Below are 11,254 nucleotides of genomic sequence, written 5' to 3'. Positions count from 1 at the left end.
GTACTTTCTGAATACAAGGTGCTGGGGATAAGAAAGACACCATTCTTGTCCATAAGGTGCTCACTGTCTAACAGTGAGGAAATAATAGGGGAAAGAGATACATAAATCTGATAATCCACTACCCATCATCTCTTGAGGCCTTCCTATGCAAGTGTACTCTGCTTTATCAACCAACGAAAAAGGTTATTTTCTTAGTCCTTACATATGTTCATCCTGTGCTGGAAGCTTCGTGGGAAATGGGAGACAATGACATGGTCCCTGCTTTGAGGGGCTTACAGCATGGTGAGGAGTAAAGGTAAACATATGAGAAGCAGACTTCCCGAGGCTTCCCTGGTGGTGCAGTGCTTAAGAATCCGCCTGCCAATGCAGGAGGCACGGGTTCAAGCCCTGCTCTGGGAATATCCCACATGCCACAGAACAACTAAGACCATGCGCCACAACTACTGAGCCTGCGCTCTAGAGCCCATGAGCCACAACTACTGAGCCCATGTGCCACAACTACTGAAGCCTGCATGCCTAGAGCCCATGCTCCCAACAAGAGAAGCCACCACAATGAGAAGCCTGCATACCACAACGAAGAGTAGCCTCCACTCGCCACAACCACAGAAAAGCCTGCGTGCAGCAACAAAGACCCAACACAGCCAAAAATAAAATAAAATACACTTATTAAAAAAAAAAGAAGTGGACTTCCCTGGTGGCACAGTGGTTAAGAATCTGCCTGCCAATGCAGGCGACACAGGTTTGAGCCCTGGTCTAGGAAGATCCCACATGCCACTGAGCAACTAAGCCTGTGCACCACAACTACTGAGCCTGCGCTCTACAGCCCACGAGCCACAACTACTGAAGCCCACGCATGCGCCTCAAGCCCGTGCTCTGCAACAAGGGAAGCCACTGCAATGAGAAGCCCACGCACCGCAACGAAGAGTAGCCCCTCCTCACTGCAGCTACAGAAAGCCCGCGGGCAGCAAAGAAGACCCAACGCAGCCAAAAATAAATTAATTTTAGAAAACATATAAGAAGCATGAAATAATAGAAGAAAATAAGTAAATGCTAAATATAACTAAATGCTAATTATAATTAATTGCTTCCTGACCCTGCAAAACCCAACCTGATTCCACCTGTCATACAAACATCACAATCTTGGAAATGAGCCAATTCACCTAGGCTTTGGCAAAAGCAAGTGAAGTGATTAAGGGAGTTCTCAGGATGGCAGAGAAGCTAAGGGGCCTATGTTTTCCTCAATTTTGGATGATTTTCATCCAGCATGGCCTATCTGTGGGCACTGACTGCCTTGCTCCCTAGGTAGGATTAAGGCAGATAAGTCTCAACTACTGCACTGCAAAAAGGCTTTTCTGGTGGTTGGCCAACCTAAAGTTAGAAGGACCATGCTTGGCCCTTGGAGTGAAGGCAGAAATGTCCAAATGCTCTACTGGGGCTTCTTTGCGCGGCGGGGGGGGGGGGGGGGGGGGGGGGGGGGGGGGGGGGGGGGGGGGGGGGGGGGGGGGTGCAGTAAGGTCTGAGCAACTCAGGAACAAGGGAAATGAGGCCCAGATCACCTCCCTGTCATTCCCCACTGCGCCTCTAGACTTGCTATCCTTTTGGTGAGGCCCAAAACTGCAGTCAAATTTTATTTGCAACCGAAGGTAAATCTTGCCCCCTCTGAGAGATTCCACAGCTGTGTTGCTAAAAATGACCCGACGAATCTCTCCCCTTTATCTCAGAGGCAAAACATACAACCCTTACATCCTCCCAGGGGAGCCTGTCTAAAACTGGTGTCAAGGCCAAATGCCTTCTGTGCTCCCCAGGCACAGGAACAGGCAGAATCCAATACTCAACATGAGGCAAGACCGTATCAGCTCAAATCCCATAGAGGGGCACTTTCTCAGAGACAGGACACTTTTAGGGCTTTTAGGGCAGCCCAGCCCTTCACTCTTCTCCAGGTAATGAATGACTGAAGCCAGCGGCACAGCTAGTCCTCGGCACGGGGACTACAACTTTAAGCAGGCCTTGGCTTGGAACCTAGGGATCCCAGCCAGAGCACCATCCTCCACACCCTCCCCCTGAAATCCGAGGCAGGCCCCACCCAGAAGACTGGGTGATGGTGACCGAAAAACAGATCCCCGCAATTGCAGCCTGGAACCATTTCACAGAAGGGTCTGCTAAGATTCACCCCCAACTCAAACAGGCAACTCCTCACCCCCACCACCCCCGATCAACAAACAAAATCTCAAAATGCAGGCCCTCTGTGGACACCTTCAGAGTTCCTACCTACCTCTTTCTTTGAAAAGAAGTGCCCCAGAAGAGAAGGCACCCTCTCTTTTCTCTGGGCTCAAGAAGGAACCAAGACACAGAAGCAGCTGCCTTATACACTAAAGCCCTTGCAACCTCTTTACATTTTCAAAACTGACATAATATAACTCCCTCACATCAGGATCAATTCCCACATTTACGGTAACCCCTCTATGTTTCCAGAGAAGATATATCAGGACAAGGAACTTGACACTCAAGAGATACGCTGGCACCTGGCCTGTACCCTCTCTGGGTCTTAAAGAGTTAAAACCTAGTCCTGGTTTCGTACCAGGGCTGAAGCTAATGCAAACCACCTGCTCAGATGCAAGGACCAGGACTGGAGGGTCAGGTTGCTGAGCTCTGGGGTCTGTTCTGGAAAAGCTTCAGTTTTAAGGGTTCACCAAGTGATAGGCCAAAGGCCAGAGGTCTGAGCTGTGGCAGCACTGCTCTCCTTACCGCCCCCCCCCCAACTTGGGTGCCAGCTCCTTTTGAGACCACCTCTTAGCCACTTAACTGACCTCCTAAACACCAGCCCTACCCCAAGATAACACCAAAGTAATCTTTGGTCTCAGAGAGCTGTAGAACTATACTGTTCACTCAGCCCATGGGCCCTTACCTCCGCTGGACCCTCATTCTTTCAGGTGCTAGCTCCCATTCCCAGAATTTCAGGACCCAAAGCCCACACAAACTCTCACCTCAAAGGTTCCTGCCCTAAGACCCACTCCCTCTCTACCGTGGGTTCCAAAGGCCCACAGGCTGACAACTCATAAGGGAAATGGCTTTCCCAACTCTGTGCCCACGTTGAATAGCAAGATTTACCACTACTTACCCAAACAGCCAGCCTGCCTGCCTGTAGCCATAAGCATTCCAAGCTCTGTACGCCTTTCTAAAAGGGATACCACCACCATCTGAGAGACCGCCCCATCCAAAGAGTGAACACCCTAACCCTGAGAGCGTTCTCCTCTGACAGGTGTGGAGGCACACTCCAGCAAGCACTCAGACCTCATCTGGTGGGTTACCCCAGAGCAGCCCAACGAAGGTCAAGCTATGTGATCAAGGGCTAACTTGTCATAAAGAACAGGACAGGAAATACCTTGCTGGTGCATCCCCTGGCTCCCAGGAGGTAAAAGGCCCAAGGACCAGCAGCTTCAAGAGAAACCAAGGAAGGAAAAACACAATCCTTTTCAACCCCTGGGGAGTTCTGAGCAGGATGTCTTGTGCAAGTCCAAAGAGATCTTCTGCACCGCTGAGGTCAGGGCAAACCAGCTTGCTGGATGTATTTCCTGAGCCCTCTGAGGGGCTCACTGTGGACTCAGTCCTCCCCCTCTTCACACAGACCATCCCCTCTGTGTAGCCTAGAATTCGGCCCAGAGTCCTGGTGAGGAACACGAGAAGAACTGCAAGGGAAACCAAGGTTTCCCTCGTTTCTTCCAAGTGGCTTACTGCTATCGCCCTTCCCCCTATGCTCTGGAGGGTCCAGATCAGAAGGCCGTGGGCACAAGGGCTGCAATCATGAACCAGATCTGGGGCCTAGAGCCACAGACTACACACGCACACCCGACTTCACTCCAGCAGTTCATCAGCACCTGCCCACTGCTATATTCACACCCCCTGGTCCCTACCAGCTGACGAAATGAACCTTTTCCACTCCCCACCACCGCGTACACACCCAGGCCTCACTCGGGAATGGAGACGCTCTCCCGAGTTGTCTACAGCTCAACGTGCAGGCGTACACGCTTTCCCCCTCTGAACAAAAACACGCTGACATCTACGCGAGGGGGGAAGAAAGCAACCCTTTGCTCTGAAAGGCGCCAACTCCCGGATGTTGGCAAGCTCTGCTCCCAGCGCCAGTTTCAGAGTGTTTACTTGCTCTCCCTCTCCTCTCCCTCCCCTTCAAGGATGGTGCAGGAAAGGGAGGTGAAGAGGGGAGTCCACCGCACCCCCTCCTCCATGTTTGAACAAAAACCCAGAGAAACAGTGAGGGAGGGAAAGTCTCAGCGCGGGGGTGGGGGTGGGGTGGCCTTACCAGACTCCCAAAGCCACACGTATCTACAGGTTCTAATCCGCCATTAGCACTTAAATCTTGAAAGGAGAGGAGGAAGGGGGGGTCTAGTGGAAAGTAACCCCACACACAAAAGAAAAGTTGTTGGTTTTCTTCTCAGCCTGGCAGGAGCGATCTTCCTGGCTGACAGCCAGAAGTGCGTCACAATCAGGAGTCTGCTTTCTTTAAAGGCGCAGCAAGCTTCCGCGATCTGGGAGCGCAGGCAAAGCAGGGAACGCTCAGCAAGGGGGGGAGGGGTGGCAGTCGGGGGCAAGGAGGAGGGGGCCCTGGAGCACTGGAGAGGTGGGGCTGCTAAGGCTTCGCCCGCAAACAAGAGACTAGGGCGCACGGCGGGGTGGGGTGCGGGTGGGGGAGGAGCCGGCAGACAAAAGTACTGAACTGAAACGGTGGCGAGAGCCAAAGCAAATTGTGGCGTAAACACAAAACACACCTCACAGCGGCCTGCCTGACAAACCTGATATCCCCCGGACACTCCCCCTTTGCGCTCTTAAGACAGCAGTGACAGCCTGTCCATCTCTGGCCAGCAGCGGAAGGGTAGGCCACGGACTGCCCTGATGATTAGATCAGCCCTGCCTGGCGGCGAGCAGGGCAGGGAGGAAGACCCGGGAACAGAGGCTTTGGAGAGCGAGCAAGACGCAAGCCCATTTAAACGCGGACAGCTTCCTGCCGGCTCCAGGGAGCGCTGCGTCTCCAAGCACACAGGCCGCTCGCACACAAAGCCCCGGCTTCCTTACGCGGGCGCCGCCTGCCCTGGGACATGGCCGCCCCCGAGCCCGTTCCCCGAGGGAATCTCTCCAGCCCGTACCTTCTGCGTGGCTTGGCCAGACTGCTGCGCTGCGCCCGCTCCTCCCCCTCGGCCACCCAAACAAGGAGCCCCGGCAGACTGCGGCCCTGGAGCGCAGGCCTGCGCTGTCGTGACTGCGTGCTATTGTCGACTGCGGAATGGCCGCCAAAATCCCAGCTGTGCTGCCAGAACCTAATCCCCTGTTCCGCTGAGCATTTGTGGGGAGGGGCTGAGGGGCCAAGGCACGGGACCTAGTACGGCAGGCACTGGCTGGAGCCCCTTAACACACACAGGCACTGGGACCCAGCGCCGGCATGGCCGAAAAGAAAAGATGTCTGACTCTTAGAAAACAAAACCACCGCGTTTACACCCATTAAACAGTGACCCTCACCAAGACCGCGAGAGAAACCCACTAGTCATCAGGAAGCCCCTCATCTTCCACTTACACCACAAACATTTATTAAGCACCTACTGGGCAAAAGGTACTGCTGGAAGACATTTTAGATGCTAAGGTCGATTATAATTCTAAGAAATGTGACTTGAAATTGTATTTCAAGACAGCATGTGCTAACTCTCACAAAAAGATACAAAAATTCTAACCAGTTGAGAATAGGGAAGGACTAAAAACTAAGTGATATTTTAATCTGGATCTTAAAACACCAGGGAAGGTAGGGCTTCCCTGGTGGCACAGTGGTTGAGAGTCCGCCTGCCGGTGCAGGGGACACGGGTTCGTGCCCCGGTCCGGGAAGATCCCACATGCCACGAAGCGGCTGGGCCCGTGGGCCATGGTCGCTAAGCCTGCGCATCCGGAGCCTGTGCTCCGCAACGGAAGAGGCCACAACAGTGAGAGGCCCGCGTACCGCAAAAAAAAAACAAAAACAAAAAACAAACAAAAAAAACACATAGGTAGAACTTGCCCAGATGGAAACGGAGAGAGAAGTAAGGAAGAAGGGAAAGCAGAGAGAAGGTGTGGAAGTAGTGGAGGAACAGACTTGAAGGGGGAACTGGGGTAAGAGTTGGAGAATCTTAAACTTCAAGAAATCGAATTAAAATCTGGACGTTCATTTTGTTGTTTGTTTTTAGCATAGAGATGTGGTGTGATGAGAAGCGTGCTATGAGAAATTATTCTGGTATATAAATGAATGAGACTAGCAGCAGGGAGGTGGGTCAGAAGGCTGCCACAACAAGCAGGAGACAGGTGATGAGGACATGGGGGGTAAGGTAAGAGAAAGTGCAAAGAAGGGGAATGAGAGACACAGTGGAGACAGGAAAGAGAAGGGAATGACTGGAAGCAGAGGAAGGAATCATAACAAAGAAAGTGTGAGGGATGGCGGGGAGGACAGAGAGGCCATATATAGAATTAAAATAAGTGTAAAAATGCTAGGGATCATGTTAGAACGAGAGAAAACAAGGTGCAATAGATAGCAGCTAATGCTTACTGAGTACATACTATGCACCAAGCACTGTTCTGCTGGCCTAATGTGTGTTAACTCATAAATCTGAAAAACTCCCTTTGTAAAGTAGATACTATTATCACTTATGTTTACAGTGAAGAAACTGAGCCACAGAGATAAAATAATTTGCCCAAGATCACACAGCTCATGAACGGCGGGGCTCTGATACCACTTGCTGCTCTGTCACCCTGGCAAGTAACCTCTGAGTCTCAGTATTCCTATTTGTGAAACAAGGATAAAGATATTTTAAGATTGTGATGAGGATTAAATCACATCTATAAGATGCCCAACACATTGGCTAGCACATAAGGCACAGGGTGGTACTTACCGAAGGTTAATTCCTACTTAGGCATTTTGGCCCCTTGTCACCAAGGTGTCCAAGCATAAGTTGGCTCACCATTTGTCAGGGAAGCTAGTGGGGTGCTCCTTCCTGAAAGAGGTTAGATCCTCAGGATGCTTGCTTTCCTTCCATCAGTCTGCCTCTATGGATTTTACTTTAAGGTCAGCTTAAATGTCAGCACCTCAAATATTAACGGATAACGGTGGTTCTTGGGGAGGAGTTAGATTGTAGGGGACTTTCTACAATATATGTTTCTTTTTATGTTTGAATTTAATTTTAATAACCATGTATTACATTGGTGATCAGAAAAATGTGTCTATATTCTGCATTTGTCACTGGTACTGACTTAACTGTATATGCAGGAAGTCTTGTTTTCACATCTAGAATGTAAATTCCTCAAGGGCATAACCAGTTCCATCTCTCTATGATCCCCCATAGTACCTAGCACACTAGGGCTCCTTGAATCTGTTCCATTGAACTACATCTGGATGGAAGGCTTCCAAATTCAACCTTCTGGCCACCAGAGAACGACCGTGGTGAGTGGTGGAGATACTGTGGAGGGGGTCAGACCAAGGTCCGTTGCTGCAGAGACCTCCCATGCCCTGGCTTCTTCTCCCAGGCAGGCCCTGTATCCTATTCCTATGGTATCACTTGCAGTCTGTGGTTAGCAATCGCTATTGGTATTCAAAGATGCACCAGGAAAGTAAAGGCAAAGCAAAAACCAAAGCTTTTATAGAAAAGCAAAGTGGCAAACATAATTTAATGACAGGCACGATCAACACTCCAAAAAAGGTATGGGGTGAAAAGAGGAGGCAGGCCTGCTCAAATCACCCTGGCCACATCTGGCACTGTGTCAGCCCTGCTGCTCCCTAGCACATGAAAGAATTGATACTGTGTCTCAAAAGAATACAAGAGGTTCTCCCCCCACCCTCCCTTGGCTCTAAACTCAAGGCAACAGCTTCCAGCTGTGCAGCCTCAGAGGCTCTGAACTCTCCTCTGGAACCTGTCCACCAGAGTTGCCAAGCTTCTGGGGGGGGGGGGGAGGGGCAGTTTCCCCAGCCTCTCCCTCCCCCATCACAGAGCCACCCCTCCCCTCCCCTCCCATGCAGCCAGCCGGCAGAACTTCCCCACCCCTCCTCCCAGCCTAGCCAGGCAGTAGGCAGGCCACATGGCTCCTGCTGGATTCCACAGCCCTAGCTCACTGTCCAAAAGACTAAAAGGGATAAGAGTGGTAAAACCATTTTTAAAAGAAAGAGAGAGTGAAAGAAAAAGGAAGAAGGAAAAGAAAATGACACATAACACAAAATTTGGAATAGGCTTCAGATAGAGGTTGGAGGGGGTTAGTGATGGGTGCAGAATGCACAGGGTGTTTCAAAGGGCCTGGTAATATTACATCTTCTGAGCTGGGTGGTATATGGTATATGGGTGTTTTATTATTCTTGTTTAAAATGTAAATGTTATAATTTTAAGTGTATTACAATTTTTATAAGTTTAAACAGAAGATGGGAAGTGAGAGACTCCCCTGAGACAGTTCTGGAATGGGTGGTTCTTAATACAAATAATTTGCCTGGCCTTCAAGGCCATTTATGACCTGACCCCGGTCTTACCTTCCAGAGTCATCTACTGCCCTTACCCAAACCCTCCACCCTGCCTGACTGGTCTTCTCACTATCTGCTGAAGTCCCTCTGAACCTCCTACCTCAGCCCACCAGCCTGGGAGGGAAGCTTTCACCGTAGGAAGCTGTAGGCTAAGGGCCAATGAGAGCCTCTCTCTCAGTCCCTACAGGCCCTCCCACGAGGAAAGCTGGCAGGAAAAAAATTCTTAGGGATCCATTACCCTATGCAATGCCTTCTAGTCCCACCTCCGCCACCTGAGGTCCTAGCATAATAAATACATAAAGACTAACATTATTGTTGCTGTTACTGTTGTAATTAATAGCTAACATTTAATGAGCACTTGGTATGTGCCAGACACTATGCTAAATACTTTTGAGCTTTATTTCGTTTAATCCTCATAATAACCCAGTGACACAATAACCCAAAATACTATGATTATCACTATTTTACCGAAAAGGAAACTGAGAATTAGAAAGATTACATAACTTGCCTAAGGTCACAAAGAGTAAGTGTTAGAGGCAAAATTTGAGCCCACCCTGAGCCCAGGTCCCATCCTCTTACACTTACATGGTCATTTCATCTAACTCTCAGGACAATCTATAAGGTGGGTTTTATTTCTAAAGATGAGGAAATCTGAGGCTCAGGAATTAAGTGACTTAGTCACATAAGTAGTAAGTTATCTACCCGGTCTCTGCACTATTGTCTACTGCTCTTGAATAAGCAATCATTGAATGAGTGAAAAAAAGGTAGCACATTCTCAGTGGCTCAAAGAAGCCTTGTACCTCTACCTCCTAATAAAAATCAACTGTTTAATCAAAAACATTCAACAGTTCCAATTTCAAAAGTAACCACTAAAGACTTTTTTCTGAAGATGCAATAGCTTTACAAACATTAAAGGACAAAAACTCCTCTGAGGCAGCAAGCACAGAAGGAGAGTCTTCTACTAGAAGAGATGTTGACATACCTCAAGGGTGAGAAGCCATGGAGAAAGAAGGCTGCAGGAAATGCCATTGGCTGGAGGGAAGGACTAATATTTCAGAACCCTGACCTGGAGCTTATTTACCAGGCCTCATTTTCCCTCTCCAGAGGGTAATGGCAAAGTAATGAGGCAGTGTTGGTAAGCCTGATCTTTCTGGGGAGAAAAGCAGAGGGTAAATCAAAACCCAGAGACGATTCATTATGACATCCAAGAGGCTCTACTCAGTTCTCCCTCAAGAACATCTTTCTACAAAACGCCTAAGAACCTGTCACCCTTTTTCATCGTCACAGAGGAGCAAATGGCTCTGTCCCTAAAGGCAACACATCTATCACAGTGTTTGCTCACAAACACAGAACTGATGATAAGAAAGGTAAAAGAAACCAAAGGAACAGTTTTTTGTTTTTGTTTTTTTTGCGCTGTGGGCCTCCCACTGCCGTGGCCTCTCCCGCTGCAGAGCACAGGCTCCAGACGTGCAGGCTCAGCAGCCATGGCTCACGGGGCCCAGCCGCTCCGCGGCATGTGGGATCCTCCCAGACCGGGGCACGAACCCGCATCCCCCACATCAGCAGGCAGACTCTCAACCATTGCGCCACCAGGGAAGCCCTAGGAACCGTTTTAATGTAAAGATTTGCAACTCCTGGAGACAGCCTTGCTAATGATGGAAAACACACTAGGTTTGCTGTTGGAAGCCCCAGAGGTAAATTCTGTATCAGCCACAGACTGTATTTGTGGCTTTAAGCAAGGCACTTGCCCTACCTTGGGTCTCAGTAAAAGATGAGGGTCACATCATATCTAAAGTATCTCCAAAAATTTCCCATGATTTCTTTCCCCAGGACACCATTCTCAACAACAAAAATCTTGCAATAGGGCTTCCCTGGTGGCGTAGTGGTTAAGAATCCGCCTGCCAATTCAGGGGACACGGGGTCAAGCCCTAGTCCAGGAAGATCCCACATGCCGCGGAGCAACTAAGCCCGTGCGCCACAACGACTGAGCCCGCGCCCTAGAGCCTACGAGCCACAACTACTGAAGCCCACGCGCCTAGAGCCTGTGCTCCGCAACGAGAAGCCACTGCAATGAGAAGCCCGTGCACCGCAACAAAGAGTAGCCCCCGCTCACCACAACTAGAGAAAGCCCGCACACAGCAACGAAGACCCAACGTAGCCAAAAATTAATTAATTTATTTTTTAAAAATCTTGCAATAATGAATTTCCTCAGAACGTGGTCAAAACCTCACCAGTTAGGGAGGGCTTCCTTCCCCCCAAAATTGCAAGTCCACTAGAAACAAGCACTTTGTCATCCTACTGGGTTCCATGCCCAAAGCGAGGCACAGGTGGGTGTCTCATTAATCCTGATGAGAGGAGGAGGTCCTTGGAAACTGGTAGTACCAACTTTGCATGGGGTACAATGAAAAGTGACTGGAGCTATACTTGGCATTTAAAAGTTTCATAAAGAGGGCTTCCCTGGTGGCGCAGTGGTTGAGAGTCCACCTGCCGATGCAGGGGACACGGGTTCGTGCCCCGGTCCAGGAAGATTTCACATGCCGCGGAGCGGCTGGGCCCTTGAGCCATGGCTGCTGAGCCTGCGCGTCCGGAGCCTTTGCTCTGCAAAAGGAGAGGCCACAACAGTGAGAGGCCCGCGTACCACAAAAAAAAAAAAAAAAAAGTTTCATAAATAAAAGCCACAGACAGGACTTCCCTGGTGGTGCAGTTGTTAAGAATCCACCTGCCAAT

The 11,254-nt window shown here is 49.8% G+C and overlaps 1 protein-coding gene across 7 annotated transcripts in view; it reads right to left on the bottom strand.

Moving 5' to 3' along the window:
• The window catches only part of NUMA1 (nuclear mitotic apparatus protein 1), a 75,480-nt gene that overhangs the window by 32,134 nt on the left and 32,092 nt on the right, over positions 1–11,254 (bottom strand). For 2 of the 7 annotated variants that reach the window (XM_032639052.1, XM_032639051.1), the window contains exon 1: positions 4,316–4,562. The exons of 1 other annotated variant lie outside the window; for it this stretch is intronic. The gene's annotated coding sequence lies outside the window, so the exon portion shown is untranslated. Of the gene's footprint in view, positions 1–4,315; positions 4,564–4,805; positions 5,043–5,156; positions 5,299–11,254 lie in introns of those variants that run through there. 4 more of the 7 variants (XM_032639047.1, XM_032639048.1, XM_032639050.1 and 1 more) reach the window with 4 other exon arrangements.

The sequence above is a fragment of the Phocoena sinus genome, chromosome 8, assembly GCF_008692025.1.
Source record: "Phocoena sinus isolate mPhoSin1 chromosome 8, mPhoSin1.pri, whole genome shotgun sequence".
In the NCBI taxonomy this organism is placed as follows: domain Eukaryota; kingdom Metazoa; phylum Chordata; class Mammalia; order Artiodactyla; family Phocoenidae; genus Phocoena; species Phocoena sinus.
Note: the sequence above shows the minus strand (reverse complement) of the source record. Positions and strands in the feature narration are given on the sequence as shown.